At 36.2% G+C, this 19967-nt stretch overlaps 1 protein-coding gene across 8 annotated transcripts in view; it reads left to right on the top strand.

Annotated features, from left to right (window-relative positions):
* Positions 3362-19967, top strand: part of CDH18 (cadherin 18) — a 537316-nt gene continuing 520710 nt past the window's right edge. For 2 of the 8 annotated variants that reach the window (XR_002435176.1, XR_002435171.1), the window contains exons 1-2: positions 3406-3621; positions 8380-8670. The gene's annotated coding sequence lies outside the window, so the exon portion shown is untranslated. Of the gene's footprint in view, positions 3622-8379; positions 8671-19967 lie in introns of all 8 variants that reach the window. The other 6 variants (XR_002435173.1, XR_002435175.1, XR_002435174.1 and 3 more) reach the window with 6 other exon arrangements.

Genomic DNA, 19967 nt, shown 5'->3' on the forward strand with positions numbered 1-19967 from the left:
CAGAAAACATTACTGGTCACAAGTGATACTACCATATTTGCCAATGACTAGTGCCTTTCAAGAATGCAGGAGCTCTCCATGCAGACTTAATTTAAATGTTGACATGGAGATATCTTAACAGAAAGCAGCATTACATGGCAGGTTTGTACTGAAAAACTGCTTTGTCTTAACTATTATATATAAAATTTAGTAAAATTAGCCATTACAAAATTATGATACTGAGTCATTTGGAGAAATTATTTTAAAACAACAACAAAGCAAAACAAAACCCTACAGAATATCCTGGGCAAAAGTGATTTAATGAACAAACTATTGAATTCAGAGTCAGGATCTGATATTTTTTTCTCAGTTCTGCTACAGACATGACCTTAGAAGAAGCAGTTATCTTAAAGATGATTAAGACTTTTCTGCTACGTAGCATTCTAAATATTTCCTTTCAAAAAATTATGAGGATTATTTGGAATTACAGAGTGGCTTGGATTTGAAGGGACATTAAAGATCATCTAGTTCCAAGCCCCCAAAATGTTAAAGTACAATTAAATTATAGCAGTATAAATACTTAAAAGGATTACATACCAGTACAACCTTATTAATGCATCATGATCAAGTTATTTTTGTGCTTAAACTGATCATGCCTTGGTTGCCATCCCATTACTGTCACTGCTTTAAATAATAAAATAATAGCATATGTCTTAAAAATCAATGTTAGGATACAAAGAAAAAATATTAGTGCTTTGAAATAGTGCAGAATAATCCTATTATGTACATGAGTTATTTTGACAGTTCTGTGGGTTCAGGAGAAAAGCTTGAAATTCTCTTCCTGTGCTAAATGTCTTTGGTGTTAGGTACTATATACAGTGAGTGAGCAAGACTGAATTAAGCATCATGATGTATTTCTCCTCAAAATTCAAGCAGAAGTGGATTTATATATCTGGTGAGCAGCTGCCTTTACAAAATATCTTAACACTTTCATTTTGAAACTTAGAAAATAACACATTCATTGGAAAAAGTAGGCCTTGAATAGTCCTGAACAAAATAAAAAATAAGAGACTCTGGGGGCATTAACTTTGTGTTGTTGTTCAAATAATTTGAATGCTGAAACCAAGAGAATGTCTCCAAGCAAGATGCAAGGGAAAAACAGAAGATTATGTACCAGTACAGAGCCAGCGCCTTAAGCTCTATTCCCTGTATCTGCAATAAGCCATGTTTGTGTAACCTTGAACTCCGGTGAAATTCAAATTGGGTATGAGCAGTGCCTACTTCTGATTTAAAATATGGCGAGCATTCTTCTGAACATATGCTTTCAACTAGTTTTGTAGGCACATCTGTATTTGTGTACTTTTTCTTTGAAGATGAAAACTCAGTACTGATTTTCACCCTTAGCTACTGTTTGCAACACTTCCTCAAGAATACACAGTTTCACCAAGATTTGTTAAATATCCATGATAACAGCTTAATAATAATTTCTGATTGAGTTGAGAAAATATAAAGCCATGAACTGATTGAATAAACCTGCGGGGAGTTTGAAGGCAGACAAATTTTCATGCTTATCTTGAAATCCATTTTGGAAATGTGAGGAATAGTATGTATCTAAGTATTTGATGTTTCTTTGTATTTGTTGAAAACATGCTACAACCACAGTGACTACACCTTAGTCTCTTTAAAAAATATTAGTATTTTCTTTTATCATAAGCAGACTGAGGAGGAAAATGAGAGGTTCACAAGAAATCAGGAAGATATCGCCTACTGTAGAGGAACAGAGATTATCTAATTTATAAAAAGGTATTTCACATTTTCTATAAGGAAAAAAGTCATCATCAATTGACTCACATAGTTTTCAGCTATGCCTGTAAATTCACATTTGCCTTACAACTTGTTGCAAGATGCTCCAAAGAGACAATGTGAAAAGTAGGAAGCAAAGTCTATCAGAAAAACAAGTGTTGACAGACTTTGTAAGCACCAGTTCTATTTTTCCAAATTAGAGCATAGCATGTCAGTGTACATATAGCATAATTAGAAATTGAAACAGCTGGCAAAGGAAAACCATCTTCAGCTATGTATAGTTAATTACATTATAGTTAATATGATTTTTGAGATAATTTAAAACAATTAAGCATCTTATGGACTACAAAATGAAAAGTATGCCAAAAATGATGAATAAGTCAATTAGAGGAGCAATAGTTGTCGGCAACTAAACACAGATACAGACAAGACTTATGTACATGCAGACATTATTTTGGAATGCTGTGTTAGATGTCAGTAGGTAAAAACAGACAAAAAAAGGGATACATTTGCCAATAATGAACATTTAATGTCAAAGAATAAGATTATAGGGTATGGGATTACAGCACTTCATGTCTTTAATCTTTAACAATCTTTTTGACCACATTTTCCTTTAATAAAATTATTAGCAGATTTCATTTTCATAGTGAGACATAAATCTTTGTTGAACAGACATTTCCTTTTAGAGCTCACCTTTAATATGCTGGACACTTTAAATAACCACCAAAAAGCAAATAAAAAACAATATGGCTCGAATTAAACCTTGCTTAGGTTTAATAGGGTTACAGATGTCATTATTAATGATGGGAAAGAAAAGAATTGGAGCCAAGGCTAGAATCTGTACCATCCTCCATATGTAATAGAAATGCACACCAGTACAAGTTTACTATATACATATATGTGAGTATATAAATATATTTGGTCTTTATTGATCAATGTATTTAAGAAACATTTGTTCACTGACTTTTGGGTTTTTTTTCCTTTACATCAGACTAAAAATATCATTTAACAATTTAATGAAAAATGCCTGCCAAATTAATATAAAACACATGCAGACATGTTTCTTCTCTTCATTGCAAAGAGAATTTTATTGATGACTTTGGGTTTAGTACAAAGAAGAGAGTACTACACCAGCAACATTCTTAAGAGGAAAATATATGCAAATAAAAAAAAATTGTACCAGTTTAGATTCTCTTGAGTAACCCTGAAAAACTAAAAGGGGCAAATTTTTCAGAAAGTACAAATAAAAAATTTATCTTGTTCATGCCTACCTTACCATACCTACTCTTAGAGACACCTAGGCCTCCTTAGCGCTCTGAAGGTCTGAAGATACTTTCAGCTGAAAGTATCAGTCCTTCAATTCCTTTTCATCCATCTTCTGGAAAAAGAAATAGTTTTACTGCTTAGTTTAAACAATTTTGGTTGCCTTTTACACTTTTACTCAAACTCGTTAATTGTTGGGGCGCAGTGTGCTCGAGAGCATGTAGCTAATGATTCACTAATGACCTACGATGTAATCTTAGATGAAAGAAATAGATTGATAAATACAGGTGCAGTGGTGTGAATAGTACGCTGCAGTTTAGCAAGGTGTTCTGTATATGAAAATTGCTTGGAAAACACCATTGTTCTCTGATACGCTTGGTTACAAGAAACCTGGATCCTGTAAACAAGTATACTATATAAGGGTCTGTTGTTACAATAAAGTTGAAGCTGTGCGCACTCACATTTAGTGGTCGTGCTTCCCCACGCAAGGAGGGCAACCCTTTGGGAAAACTTGGGGCGTTTCCCAACAGTTAATCTTCATCTGAATAAAGATTCTGTCATCTTTCATCTTCGAAGGTATTTCTTTATGCATTTCTTGTTTTTTTTTTTTTTGTTTGTTTTGTTTTAATTAATGGTATGATAATCTTTACTAATGTTTTGGTAGCATCTGGAAATCAGCTTTATTTCCTCAATTTCTTCCTTTTTTTTATTTTTATTTTTTATTTTGTGCTTTATGTGTTGTTATTACTCTGTTAACACATCTTGCCAATCTCATTTTCACATAGTTCATCCTGGCTTGCCACTGTGGGCTACTACTGATTTATTGTGGCAACATCTATATGTTTTATTTCTCTCCTTCACCTTCCACACTTAAGGATAACACTCAGCAGTGAGTGATACTTTCTGTTAAGTTCTTTGCATTTTGATAGGAGGAGTCTGTAACTTTCTTTCTAATTAAACTCCAAAACCTTAGAATTTTCATCAGCCTTTCAAAACAGTTCATTTTGTAAGAACGTTGTTTTTCCTTTTTAGTTTCTGTATCTCTTTAAGTGCAGAAAGTCTCTTTAAGGTACTGAGCAGTGAATTACTCATATATCCAAATGCCATGAAAAGATCATCATACCTTCTCACAGTTTCTTTTGAAGGATGTCCTGCTTTAGCCCCTTTACCATTTTCTTTTTATGTTGCTGTATTGGAAAGCGTGTTCCTGTTCATGACCTACAATACCATTTCTTTAGTTATACACATCATAAAATTTATTTCCTCTTAATCTCTACAGGTCTTTATGGCAGTCTACTACAGAGTTTCCCTTGGTCAAAAGCCAATTAACACTAAACATTTTAAAGACAAAAATTATTTTCTTACCTGCTATAAGCTTTTTACCTCCTATATGCTTTTTCACTTTCTGACATCTGTAAGTATCCTCACACCTTCACAGCACCAAAGAGCCATTGCTCTGTTCAAGAACACTTAGGCTTCTTTCATACTTGAGATGACTGTGTAAAATCCTAACTATGTTAAGAGCTATGGCACATCTCCGTAGACTGTTCAATGTGTCAAGATTTCATTCATATGCTGTAGAAATACATGAATTGTCAAACGCCACTGCTTTATCCTCTTTGTCCTAGTATAATATCCTCAGTATTTCTCAAGGCCACATTTGTTCCCAAATTGTACTGAAATCTCTTAAGTTCTTTTCCCAGGTAGAATTATTTCAGTAAACAAATGAAGAATGCTACTGGATTTTTTTATATGTAATTATGCTATTTAATAATCTTATTTTCAGTCAAAATCAAGTGTCGAAGTCAGTCATGATTTACAGTTGATGTAGGTTACGTGTGTGGCATCTCTTGAAACTTAAGATGCTTTGTATTTGTGCTCGTGTTCACATCCTTCTCTGGCTGCAGGTGTGTGTTTTCTGTTAGAACTAATGAGAGTAACATGTACATATCAAAGAGAAAATATGTCTCACAAGTCACATTTGAAACAAATGTCTGGAAGACATTTTCCTAGATCTGGTTGTCCTCGTGCATTATTCTTGCAGGTGACACTATTGCTACTGATTTTGTAACAAATAGGAAATCATTAATAGCTCATTTTCAAACTCATTTCCTGATTTTGATAATTCCTTTCATTTTCATCCACCCCTGCTTATCTCCTTTCTACTCAGAATGCTAATTTCCCTTTCAAATGAAGTTCTGCTGAAGTCAGCACAGACATAAACAAATGGAATTATTTTATATAATATGCTTCTGTTTGAATCAAATCTCATTTGTTGGCAAGATACTTCATTTCCTTAGGTCATCTTAATGCATTTTCAATGTAACACTTTTGTTTCAGTATATTGACAGTATATTGAAAGAGCAAAAATGGCATGGAAACTGAAACATTATCATGCCAGCAGCCAGATCATCACTTGCCAAGTTGGAGATAACGTCTTATTACCAGACTATTCAAGTCCCCAAACTAAGTCTTGAATTGTTCAAACTCCTAAATAACAATCATTTGAGTGCGTTAAGGACCTTAAGATGTCATCTAGTCCATCTTCTCTACTCAAAGCAGGGGCAACCACTAGTGGCTCAGAGACATGCCCAGCTGGATTTTGAGTATCTGCAAGGATTTCATAAACGCCGGGCATCCATCCATTTTCATTACTAAAACATCCTTTTGTTTAAAAAGAAAAAAGTCTAATATTAAAGTGGATTTTTTTTTAAAATTGCGCCTATAGTCTCATGATCTATCACTGGACACTATAAGATACTATTCCTATTCCTTACTTTCCTTTTTCCAGGTATTTACATGTCGCAACACGCACGCCAGAGATCACGAGACAATACCAATATGGTTAGGCAAGTGATTCGTTTATTGATAGAACAATCAGACTTTTATGCATTTGTGAAAGGCGTGCTGCAACATGGCGTTACTTGATTGGTTGGCTTGAGCATGTCTCTGTATGCTTTTGCTGTTTCAAAGTTTCTGCTTTTCCCAGCGCTATGCTTCTTGCTGTCCTTGCAAGTTACTTGTTCCAAGGCATCAAGGACAACTCAAGAGTCCAGCACGTCCAAGTAAACATGCCCACTGTCACGTAGATAGTTTCCCACATCTACACACATTGATATCCCACATTTCTCAGATTATTCTCCAGGCTGAACAGTCCCAGCTCTCTTTTCCTTCATATGAAGAACATTCAAGTCCCTTGATTATTTTTATTGCTGTTTTCCGGACTTCTTCCAGCATGTCCACAACTTTCTTTTAGCAGGAAGTCCAGAACTGGGCTCTGCACACAGATGTGTCTCATAAATGCTGAGCAGAGTAGGAGGGTCATTGCTCCCAGCCTGCTGACAGCCCTTTTCTACATGTAGCCCAAGATGCTATCGGCTGCATTTGTCACAAGGACGAATATTCTTATTTACCTTCACCAGCCTGTGTTTTATCTTGGACATATTTTCAAAACATTTCTTCACAACGATGAATAATAAAAATTTTTTAAGAAAATAAATCCAAACATTCTACAATTAAATAACTGCATGAGCTCAAAGCCAATCATGAGTACTAGATGCCTATAACTTTAATCCATTGCTGTAAGAATGAAGTTTTAGAAACATTACCAACGTTTGTTCTCTTTATCTCCTTGTCATATAAAATATTAAAAAAAGTTCATTCTGAAATCACAGCTCCTTTTGATATTAATTTTAAAGCAAGATATGACAATGTCATTTCCCTAGAAAAGTCTACTGATGAAAAATGTCTGCCTATAATTTCAGAATGTATTACAGAAATATCAATGTCCATTCTTAACTTTAAGATTTCTTCCTACATCTACAAAATTTATAGAGAATCTTTAACTGGTACTGGAAAAATGGTTGATGATTTGTATTTTTTTTCCCAGTAGATTAAAAAGCAACTCATTTTCACTTCTGTATTGCTCATCAAGTTTGCTGAAGAATAAACAAAAAAATCCTTCCGCATTTTTTTTTTCCAGATGAAGTCTCCTTGTTTCAGAGGCATTGCGAACAACAATTTTATTAAAAACTTAAAGCCTGTTTTTATTAATCAGTATGGGGATCACACTGATATTCTACTAACAGTTGAATTTCACAAATTTTTTCATGTATTACCAGAAATTGAGATCAAATTCAGATTAAGTTGTCATATATACACATGCAGAGTGTTGAGCAGAAAACATTCACGCTGTGAACAGTGTTGAGTACTGAAACATTGTGCTCTAAACTGGAAGCTAATCTTTCTCTCTCTCTAATCTCATTAGAGTTGCATCACTGCAGAAAACTCAAAGTTTTCAAGAAAGTCATTCTGATTCAGGTATTGAGCACAAAGACACATCCTTAATACGTCTGGTCTTCTTCAGCATCTAAGCAAATTGGACAGCATCACTAAGTTTTATTTTCTTCCAGAAGGGACTAAAATAATTATTTAAGTTTGACATCCTCCAGTTTTNCACTAAGTTTTATTTTCTTCCAGAAGGGACTAAAATAATTATTTAAGTTTGACATCCTCCAGTTTTGATTCTTTTTTTTTTTTTTTTTTTTTTTTTAAGAAATCCCCTGTCCGTTCCTCAAAATATAAAATTTTTTTCCACCTGTTTCTTCTTAAAACCTTGCCTTTTGCACCCATAGCATATTTGATGAGTATATTATCAGCAATATTTCAGCCCTGTTCCTCAAGAAGATACAAAGAATATTCAAGATTTCTACCCAAGAAACCAAATATCTTTATTCCTATTCCTGAAGGACTTCCACTATTAAATTATCTAGAGGATTGTAGTCATGCTATGCAGATACCAAACACCTGCAACTTTTTCTGATTTAAATGGAAAATGGTGCTTACTTTAAAAAAAAAAATCCCAGTACTAAACAATCTCTCCAAGACTTTAAAACGTACTGTTATGTACAAATTAATTTTTTAAAATGCTTAAGTAAGTGCAATTTGACTGCTGGCTTGAAGACATCTGATTTAAAATACATACAGAATCATAGAATCACCAAGTTTGGAAAAGACCTACAAGATCATCCAGTCCAACTGTCCATCCATCACCAATAGCTCTCTCTAAACCATGTCCCTCAATACAATGTCTAAATGTTCCTTGAAAACCAACAGGGTTGGTGACTCCACCACCTCTCTGGGCAGCCCTTTCCAGCACCTGAACATTATTAGGTTTTTAGCACCTTCTATATTTAATATATCTGTCTGCTTTGCATTGCATACTAAGTTGAAATACAAAGAGCTAGAAAAAGCATGTACTGATTAGTTTTATAAAATAAGTCAAGAGATTTTAAATAAAACTTTAACTTTCAACTTTATATTTTGATCTTTTAGAACCACCGGACCAATAATGAACTAAATCTGTATGGATGGTACAGAATAGCATAAGAAAAGGACTTAATACTCATTTGGGGAAAAAAATATGGACTTTCTAAGTAGTATCTTCTCCCAAGTATCTTTCCAGTGTTCCGTCAGAAATTCCTGTCACACAACAGACCAAAGCGATGCGCCCAATGACCCCGCCAAAGCTCAATGGTTTAGCTAGCTCACAATGACTCTACAGCCATGTTTTCACTCCAGTGCTTGGGAAGACATACAGAAGAAGATACGAGAAAATCTCTCCAGGTAGTATACATGCCTTGATACTACACAAATATTGTAACTTGTAATCAGTAATTAGTCTCACTAAAATATACTAATTATTCTTTTCACTGCCATCCATTGGAGTTAAGGTGAGAGTTTACCTAAACAGCTACTTGCACTTTCCAACTCCCGCTTCCTAACTTGCTTGCAAAGGTGTGTGACGCCAGAGGAATGCTAGACATTCCTCTCCTGAACAGCTGCAAGGCAAAGTTTGTATCTGCCACATCAAACTTGCTGTCACCTCTAAAGCACTGAGCAGTTTAGGCTTTTCACGTGTTTATCTTTTCAGGCTCTGTTATTGCTGCACTCCCTGCCTCTGTGTCTGCAGTGCAGCTGCTGTACCCTGGGGTTCAGCTAGCTTTATATTGCTGAACCGCTTCCTTTCCTAGGGTATTATGAATGCTTAAAACATGTCTGCCTCCAGCTTCCCTTCCACATTCCATTTCTGCAACACTGAAGGAAAAAATGTGAGCAACTGTTTCAGTATGTTTGGAAAAAAAATAGGTTACTGCTTCTTGCTCTAGCTTCACTGTATTTATCAACATACGTCACTCAGTTCAGGTGCATCTGCTGTCCCACCAAAGAAGCATCATACTGTGATACGTCTGATGAAAATTCAGTAAAATAAGAAGATATGTAATTTTAGAATATCCAGAGATTATGCAATATATTCACAAGGATTTGAAATTCTTTTTAGTTTACTGAGCATGATGCACACATACAAACAACTAAAAGCACATTTTCAAACAATCATAACTGTGATTAGATTGCTATAGACACGCCTCTATTTCATAAAACTCCTGAAGCAACCAATTATATGGGAGAGTTTAAAGTGAAACATCTTTCCTTTGCAGTCACAAGAATGAATGCAAAAGTGTTCAAACTTCAATTCAGAGAAAGAGCATAAGTTTCATCGACATACTAAAGCAATTTATTCTGAATAGTTTGATAAATTCTACATTTAATATTCCTAGAACATGTTACACCATTAATCAAATACATAAGTCATATTTTTAATGAATGAGTTTTGCTGCATACTGTGTACCAAATTCAATTCTATAGCTGAGGTAATTTTTGCTTACTGAAAAGTACTTTTGTCATGGTTTTATGATTTTCGGTTATTGGTATTCCACATCATAACATCATGTAATGAATGTACCTGGTTCTCAGAAAAGAAGGACTACTACATTCCCCGAAGTACTTTGCTCCTCCGTTACCATTTGTGGCCAGAGGAAAAAGATAAAAACTTGCAGATCACGAGACCTCACCCCTTCTCTTCCCGCCCGTCTCTTGTCTTGGCAGCATCTCACTCTCCAGCCGTCTTACCATCGGTAGTAGAGTAAGGCCTACCTTGATTTTGGGACATTCTCTCTGTATTGGATTTATCAGCTTAAATTGTAATTATATTGTATTATAGTGTGTTGTTCTGCATTCCGATATCTTATTTAGTAAATTAGTTTGTTTCTCCTCAGATTGTTGCTGCTGTTTTTGCTCTCAGGCCCATTTCCTTATCCTTTTTTCCCTTTTTCCGGTGCGTGGGTCCATGGGTCCCCCATCCCATTCATCACGGAACCGGGCTGAACACCCATGAACCGTTGACAACATTATAAATTAACAATGACAAGAGAAATGTTCAGTAAGTGGGAAAATGTGACTGTGATAATCTCAGATTCCTGCTTGACATTGTGGACTATTTTTCCCTTTCTTACCACAGTTCTGAGCTGAGGTTACTCAAAATGAAGGCAGTATTTTCACCCTAAAATGTATCAGTCATGAAGCACTACAAACAAAGTAGATTTCATCTGGTAAAAATGGAGGAGTACAATGGATTTATCTTCATAACATGAGTGTCAACAGTTTATGGGCATTTGGCCCAGTTCTGTGACAAATGGGACAGTGGACCCACAGGCCCACGCCCTGGGAAAAGGGGAAAAGGATAAAGAACAGCAGCAACAATCTGAGGAGAAAAAAACTAATTTACTAAATAAGATATCGGAATGCAGAACAACACATTATAATACAATATAATTACAATTTAAGCTGATAAATCCAATACAGAGAATGTCCAAAAATCAAGGTAGGCCTTACTCTACTACCGACGATAAGACGGCTGGAGAGTGAGGTGCTGCTAAGACAAGAGACAGGCGGAAAAAGAGATGAGGTCTTATGATCTGCAAGCTTTTATCTTTTCCCTCTGGCCATAAATGGTAACAGAGGAGCAAAGTACCTTGGGGAACATAGTAGTCCTTCTCTTCTGAGAACCAGGTGCATTCACTACATGATGTTATGATGTGGAATACCAATAACTGAAAATCATAAAACCATGACACATGGGTTTCTCCAACCTCTTTCTTGAGAAAAAACAGATTTGAAGAACCAAGTGTGTACTAAAAAAGTTCAGAGGCTCATCCGAGGAGAGTACAAAGGTTTAAGTACTCAGAGAGGCTCACGTTGATAATAAATCTACCAGGATAAAGGAAAATAAAGTAGTACTTTGTGTTACAAGTGTCCTTATTTTCATATTTAAAATTAGCAATGAATGAAAAAAAAAGTCTGTTGAGGGAGAAAGCTGAATAGATTTAAGCAAAACAACTTATAGAATGGAGAAACTTGCATACTTTCGCCAAGAAAATGTTTGGGAAATGAGATATTCTTTGTCAATACTATTATCCTCTTGTGTTCCTTGAAGGAATGGAATTAGTCCACAATTCACTAATGTGAAAATGTCCTGCAAATAAAAGGAAGTGGAACTTCAAAAGTGTACCCATGGCAAGGGTGTTGAACTAGATGATATTTGTGGTCCCTTCCAACCCAAGCAATTCTATGACTTTATGGTTTTCTGATGGCTCATTTTTAATCCTGGGTCCCTGAAAAACTGGGCAAGGAAACCTCATTTTACTAGTTAAGGAAGCAATCCAGAGAAGATAAATGAAAAGGTGCTCCGTTAGCTGATTTAGATTTTACATTGAGGACCTATGTATCTCACATTTTTCTGGCAGCTATTACTACTGATTCTTTATGTTCCTCAGGGAGATGTTGAATTTAGTCCAGAATCACTAGAAGTACAGAATGAGTGTTTAACATCAATGTCTTCAACTTGTTTATAGAGAACTTATATACTAAGTTTGTTCTGAAAAGTCTGTTATTTTTTCTTTCTCACTTTTTTTTTAATCTTGGAAGATTGAATGGGATACCTGCATTCTTCTTTAGACGAGCTTGTTTCACAGATCAAGTACCTCTTCTTTTTAAGGCCAGAATAAAGAATAAACCACAGCCTTTAGTCCTCTTTCTCTCAGAGAAGACCTTTAGAAGAGTTTACATGATCATTACTTTCTTAACAACAAAAACCACTCCTATCTTCTTTCACAGAAACTATATCTAATTCTTTAATTCTGGATCCTGAAGCTATTGCTACCTTTGAGGATATTTACATCACCTGGTTCTTTAAGAGTTTAATTCTGGTGAGGATCACCAACAGCACTCTAACTTCTCCCTTTGGTATTTTGAGGGGATTGTTTATAATTTCAAGGTATTTAACTAGAGAGACTGTTATATGCACTGCCTGTAGACAGAGATAGAGCAAAGTTACCCAAAAGAAGTGAACACTACTTATCTGATAATCTTTAAAGAAATATTAAAAAACATCCCACGTCTAGATAATCTGGCCACACTGTTCAAAGGATGGATATGAATGGCTTGCAAAATACTTCTCAGCTCAGTAAAGCTTTTGCCATTCCTTCTTTCATTATACTACTCATATAGACATTTTACAGTATAACCACTGTTACATATGTCACAAATTCAGAAACTTCATGAACCTCACAACACTTTGGGGACCTTTGTCACTGAAAAATACTACAATGCATTCATCTTTTTCTTATAAGAGCTTATGTGTTGTTATCTCACTTCCATTTCATTCTCTAAAAATTAGCACAATATTATTGCCTTGTGTAAAGTACTGGACAAACATTCAACTGTAAAATACTATTCTAACCCATTTTAAAACAAACTCTATATAGACAGAAACCTTTTTTCCTGAGAATGTAGGAGATATCCAGTAAACAGTTTCCAAGATGCAGAATAACATAAATTGTTCTGATATTCTTGCAGATGTTATTCCTTCTGCTTCATATTCTGAATATCTTATGGTTCTTTAATATCACATAGTGGAATTTAACCAACACAATTATGCTAAATAGCCATTATTGATATAATATACATTATTTTCATGATCTCTCTTACTCAAATAAGACTTCTCTTTCTTTCATTATTCTGAATTAACTAGTTCCTTTTCCTCTTTCTCACTCAGTCTCTTACTCCAGTAGAAGACTTATGTACTCCTAATATATCAAAGTTGTTATGGAATTACTATTTTTCCTCATGTTTGTTTCCAATTTTTTTTTTCAACAAACCTTGGAAGACAGTTCAAAAGAAAGGCTTCTACATTTTATAAGAGGTGAAGAAATAACGTACTTTCTTTTTTCTGATAGTAAGTTCAGATACTTTACAATTCAGTGGTTCCCTTTCATTTCATAATCAGGATTTTTTTAAGCTGTAGAATGGAGAATGTAAATTCTTTCTTATGAAGTCTATGATCTACTGATCCAAACACTTTGTCCCTCAAAAAAGTTCTTTTAGAGAGTCACACATTTATCCAGATCAAGTACCACCAATAAAAGATGCAATAGCAAATTCAAAATCTAATCTTAGGATGTGCGTCCCTTTCTAGTAACTCCTGGAAGTACTTCCAGAATAGTATTATTGTACAAGCATCTCATTTTTTTCTATCCAGTTATGATAGTGGAGCAAAAGTGTTCCTACAGTATAGATTGTTCTCACCAAGGTAATATTAAAGCCAAAATAATTTACAGAACATTAGGTCTTCGAACAAGACACTGAAGGTGGAAAATGGGAGTCCGCTGATGTATTGCGCAAAAAAAATAACAGTATTTTAAAAAAATAAATGTTATTTCACCTTAATAGTAAACTGAGCATTTTTTTCTGGGGTACATTAAATTCTAGCATTTAATATGAGTGCAGAATTCAGATGGTAGTGGCAACACATGAACAGAAACTTCAAGAAAGCCTGCTGCCTGTTATACAAGGTACTCCAAAGTAATTATACAATGATGGTAGGAGTGGAGGGATATTAAAAGAGATAAATGTATAATTAAAAAAAATGAATTGTGTTCCTTACTGTATGTAATTGGAGATACATCATGCCTAAAGAAAATGAACTAAAGGGGAAAGTAATCCTTGCTGAAGAGGACAAAGGTTAGCTTTGATTAGCCTAAACTGAACTGAGAAAAAGCCAATCTAGAGACACTGATATAAAAGTGGTTGTATGAACTCCGAAGTATGAAAACCAGTGCAGTATTTTGCACAACACTGAGATGCTAATGTTTTCCAAAATCTATAGTCTGGATATCATGAATTGTGATTAGTACAAGTGTATCTCCTGTACTCACAGTAAACAGACTCCTTCCTCTGTTGAGCTCCCTTAAAGAAGTTGAAACAGTGAAAACGCTTTGAGAAATTATCTTGAAAGACGCAGCTCTCTTTCAGAAGGGTTACTTATGTGAAAAGATGGTGTTAAACTTGTATTCTAATGTTAATTCCCTCTCTTTATCTATGAGTATGTATGAAACTCCCCTAATCACATCTGAGAAAATCTCAGCTATATTTCTGCAAGTATGTAACAGCATAATATGCTTTATATTGTTTTTAATAAACACTATTTTAAGAGTCTGAAGAAAACATACATGTTCACATTTCATTTTAGTAACTCTCAAGATTCTGAAACGTTGGAATAAAGGCACATCATCTTCAGTACCAAAATAAACTGCAAGTAGAATTCCTTACCTCAAAGATGCCATGTCATATTTAAAATATTTAGAAAGTAAAAGCCATAAATAATTCCCAAAAAACTCAAGTAATAAGTACACTTCACTGCAAATGAACTTCAAAATAGAATGAAACACAAACTTTATCCTCATGTTTTGTTTCATTGTTTGGTTATTCTCACTGTAGATGCCAGAACCTTTGGCTTCATACTGTAAAATAAGGCCATGTGCATCTACAGACCTAGAAAACATCAGTATATAGCTAACCATGTGTTGATAAAAGTTAACGACATTATTACAACACTGGTGGTAAAATACTTGCCGATTCTCCATGGTTGTCAGCACCATACTTCCTACTGCACTCAAATTGAAGAGTGCTCAGCAGAGCCCTATAAAGGTCAGGATTTCATTTCCTTTTTGCAACACTTCTGTTTTTGAAGAGAAGACATGAGCATTTATTTACCAATATGTAATTTTGCAGAAGAAAAAAGCATCAGGAATACAAATGCAGACTTCTACTTGGAATTTCCACTTCAGTAGGAGACTAAAATCTGGAGAATCAAACATCTTAGAACTTCCAGAGCAATTCTATCCTGTGATAGAGACTTTAACATATCAAAAATAGACAAATGACATTAAATACAAGCCTATAATGAAGCACTGGGTCTCTGTAAATATTTTTTTAATGAAAAACTTGTCAAACCAGAAAAAAACTAAAGTTTTATCAAAGATCAGTTCATTTGTTAAAGTCTACCTACCTGTGAGAAATGAATATTCATTTTCACTGATTAGTCTCAGTGTCCTCAAATACAATGATGAGGACACTACAGCTTTTGCAGCCTATCCAAACATATCACAGGCAAGTACAGGAAAAGTTAATGTTTATTAATTGTTTCTACAAAATTAGCACAGATCTGTCTTACTTTACAGTGAGAAAAGAAGAGACAAGATTTTTTGGAAAATAGGAGTTATAACTATCACACTCAAGTGATTATTATAACCCTGGGGAGTAAGGTGAACCTTTGCCATCATTAGCTGTGCTGTAGTATAGGTTAATACCTTCTACTGTAATAATTGATTTCATGTGTATCATGTCATTATATACTTATGTGTGTACATTGCATCATATGAAAGGTACAAAATAGTTTTAACACCTACACCGGTACCTGAATTGGGAAGTGACTCTCAAAATCCTATATTTTTGTGTAACTCCTACCACAGAGAATCTGCCTTATTAACCCGAAGTCTTAGCTATTCATATGACTTAATCATATTTCTTTGTAAGTTCCTCTACATTTTCAGCACTGATAGCTTCTCTAATAGTGTTCTAGTCCTGTTCTACATTTTTCAGTAGAACGATGAAAAGCTACTGACATCTGCAACCTGAGGGTATTACTACTATCATGAAGAATGAGATGAGCTGGTCTGAATTTAAAAAAAGCATTCAGGTATAAAGTAAATTACTTTTAATGTGAAATAAGGGTTTGATTTAGAGGCACATGTTATTCAAGGTTGATATTTATATTTTATCCAGTGTTTTTTCACTACTATGGAAATAAATTACAGCAGCTACATACAGTTATACTTGTTTCTTGAAAACTATTGCTTCAGTTATGTGCACACTGAGCATACAAATGTCATCATTCTGCATGACTTACACAAGCACCCAACTTCATTTAGAAGGTGAAAGATTGCTAATTTCACTAAGTCCACCCAAGAGTACATAAGCACATATTAAGTACATCCTTTTTTCTTTGTAGAAAACAACATAGAGAAAAAGATTACTAAAGTATTTCACGTAAGGGAATAGTTCCCATCTCTCAGCCAAATGGTGCAGAATGCCTCGTTTATACATGGCTTACAGATGCTCCCTCTATGGCACACTGGCTGCAAGCCCACTGTATGACATTGAGATCACTGTCACTAAGACAAACATTTTTTTTATCCATCCCCATCAGTCAGGACAAACTATCAAAAACAAGGGAGAGCTCCATAGGCAGGCTAGTATTTTCAAGGCTAGATACTGAGGTTTGGTATTATAGGACCTGATATAACATAAGGGATGTTTGAGATATATACCCCAAGGAACTCCAGATAGAGCTAGAGAAACATATAGTGCATAAGGAGTCCAACTGTAGTCTCCAGAGCAGTTCAGGAGGGAATCTTACCCAGAACTGCACACAGATTTCATGTCTGAATGAACTTGTTTCTCTGCTGTAGAGATGGTTAGCAAGTACACAGCAGAGTGATAAGGAGCTGAGAATTACTTTACAGTGTAGGTATGGCCCCCATTATTCCAACTTCACAATGTATCTGCATTAAAGCTGGACCAGCTACCTCAAATTAGCACTGCTTTACGTAAAAATCAAAAGTGAGTTCTTTGTTAACAATCTTGCTTTATTTTTAGCAGCAGTTCGTGTTTTATCAGCGTAAGTTCGCCAAGAAAGTTGTTCCTCTTGATACAGACAGTGCTGTCACAAAGGTCACACAGCAGACATTTAAGCTTGTTTTTGTGTATCGCATCAAAGTAGAGAGGTGGAAGAATGGCAGGAGATGCGTTGTTGTTTTCTAATAGAGAGAGAAACAAGGGATATATTAAGTAATCATTGGCAGTAAGGAAAAGGCTATCCTGAGAGACTGAAAGTATGTCAGACACTGTCCTCTTTGTAATGGCCAAGGATATTAATCCGCAAGTTAACAGCTTTCTCATAGGGTCCTCCAAACTCAGTATTTAACAGAAGCAGAGGATCCTGAATTACAGTTCCAAACTCTCTTTTTCTTCCCAAAGCTTACTAAGGCTTTTTCAGTCTCAAAATACTATATATATATATTTTAAATCTTTGGCCTCTAGGCAAAACATTAAGTTCTGGTTTTCACAGCATCCTTCTCAATGAATTTAAAGGGATTATACTACCTTTTACATGGGGATCAGCTGCCTTACCATAAAATAAACACAGCATTTCAGCACTATCAAACATCCCTCTCTTAACAGTATCATGACCATTGGAAAAGATAGGAGTAAACACAAAGCACAATTGGCAGGCCAAGATTTTACCTAAGCCACTATACAGCAAAAGAAAACAATGACAGTGATTTTGAATAGGATACAGTCACTATGAAGTAATAAAGAAAGAAAATTGCTCACTCCTTCCAAAAAAAAAAACAAAACAGTGATGACTCAAGAGGACTGCAGTCTCTATCCAGAGAGACACTACTCCCTCAGCTGCTAACCCTCAAATGAGGGTGAGGAGGGGTAGATCCAGGATCCATTCCTTCCAGTCACTCAGGTGCATCACTTGCACCTGAGCTCCTTCAGTTAGTCATGCCTTCTCACCTGGTACTCAACCATTGGTTCAGGCTGTGATCTAGCAATTCCACTGCAGCAACATTTGAGTATGGTGCATCTTAGCATGGCAATATGCTTATTCCTATACCTCAAGCCCCTTTGCAAGAAACTAAAATTCTTTTGATTACACATTATTTACCCATATAGCTAGATTACAACACAAGATTTTTCAAACCAGGATAAGTTGCAGCACTCCTATTTTTCACTCACAAATACCTTCCCATGATTCTCTAGGATGGATTCTTGTACTGTGATAGACAGCCACATGAAAAACTAGTTAAAGGGCCAAAAAAATAATCAACAGCATCCCACTGATTTTTAGGCTGGCCACACCCATAGAAGTTGCCTTCAGTAAGAGGCACAACAAAACATTTTCTATAGTTTTGAAGGGCAGAAAAAGTATTTAGGAGTTATATACTGACTCTGCTTAATAAAAGCCTAAATTGATAAACACCAACTTCTCTTTACCCTTCATTTGTGTGAAGTTCAATTCCCTCTTTGCTATTATATAAATGTTTCTCCAGCTCTGATGTTGTGAGGCTCGTATTCAGATAAGCTGCTGTATGGGTCTGTCCTCACAACTACTCAACAACTATGCTAGGAACAAACAGCTCAAGGATGACTGTCAGACATGCCCATGGAACGCATAAATTTTGCTCCACCAAGCTGAGCGGTGCAGTTGATACATTGGAAGGAAGGGAAGCCATCCAGAGGGACCTGGACAGGCTGGACAAGTGGGCCCACGAGAACCTAATGAGGTTCAACAAGGCCAAATGCAAGGTGCTGCACTTGGGCCGGGGCAATCCCAGGTATTTATACAACCTGGGCAAAGAACTCCTCGAGAGTAGCCCTGCAGAGATGGACTTGGGGGTCCTGGTGGATGAGAAGCTGGACATGAGCCAGCAGTGTGCGCTGGTGGCCCTCAGGGCCAACTGTGTTCTGGGCTGCATTAAAAGAGGAGTGGTCAGCAGGGAGAGGGAGGTGGTGGTCCCCCTCTACTCAGCTCTTGTGAGGCCCCATCTGGAGTACTGTGTCCAGGCCTGGGGCCCCCAGCACAAGAAGGACGTGGAGCTCTCGGAAAGAGTTCAGAGGAGGGCGACCAAGACGATCAGAGGGCTGGAGCACCTCTCCTATGAGGAAAGGTTGATGGAACTGGGCTTGTTTAGTTTGGAGAAGAGAAGGCTCTGGGGAGACCTCATTGTGGCCTTCCAATACTTGAAGGGAGCGTATAAACAGGAGGGAGATTGATTGTTTGTGAGGGTAGATAGCAATAAGACAAGGGGGAATGGTTTTAAGCTGAGACAGGGGAGATTTAGGTTAGATATTAGAAGGAAGTTTGTCACACAGAGGATGGTGACACACTGGAACAGGTTGCCCTGTCCCTGGAGGTATTCAGGGCCAGACTGGATGTGGCTCTGGGCAGCCTGGTCTAGTGGTTGGTGACCCTGCACTTAGCAGGGAGGTTGAGACTCAATGAGCCTTGAGGTCCCTTTCAACCCAGGCCATTCTATGGTACAAACTTTTCTACTTTGAGTGTGCCAGTGATAGAATCGTACATCATGGCAAACTCGGCACCTGTATTATGCAACTTTTAAGCCTTGTCTGTGTGTCCTTCCAGTTCTTACAGTAATGGTGGTATGTCACTTGTCTAGGGTTGTAGAATCACAGATGCCTGAATGATTGAGTTTGAAAGAGTCTTTGGAAATGTTTGTTTTCCAAACTTCTTGTTTATCATAGGAACAACTACAGCAGGTTGTTCAGACCTGTGTCTAGTTGGTTTTGATTGCTTTAAAACATGAATAGACCACAAACTCTTTAAGTAAACTATTCTACCTGTGATTTGCACCTTGTTGCCTATTTCCTCTAACCGAATGTCTCATTCAGGGCATCTGCAGTGCTGTGGCTGGTGAGGTGTGCTCAAGGCTTTAGTTCACTGAGCAGAAGGAGAAGAGAGCAGTTCAAGGGAGGAAACAAACTCTGCAAGTCCCCTCAAGTGACATGTGGCACTTGATGTAAAATTAACCTTCTTTTCTTCCTCCAACTGGGAGATTACATCTAGAATAAAATGTTCTTTTACATTCCCAGGGACA

The sequence above is a fragment of the Numida meleagris genome, chromosome 2 (genome assembly GCF_002078875.1).
Source record: "Numida meleagris isolate 19003 breed g44 Domestic line chromosome 2, NumMel1.0, whole genome shotgun sequence".
Lineage (NCBI taxonomy): Eukaryota > Metazoa > Chordata > Aves > Galliformes > Numididae > Numida > Numida meleagris.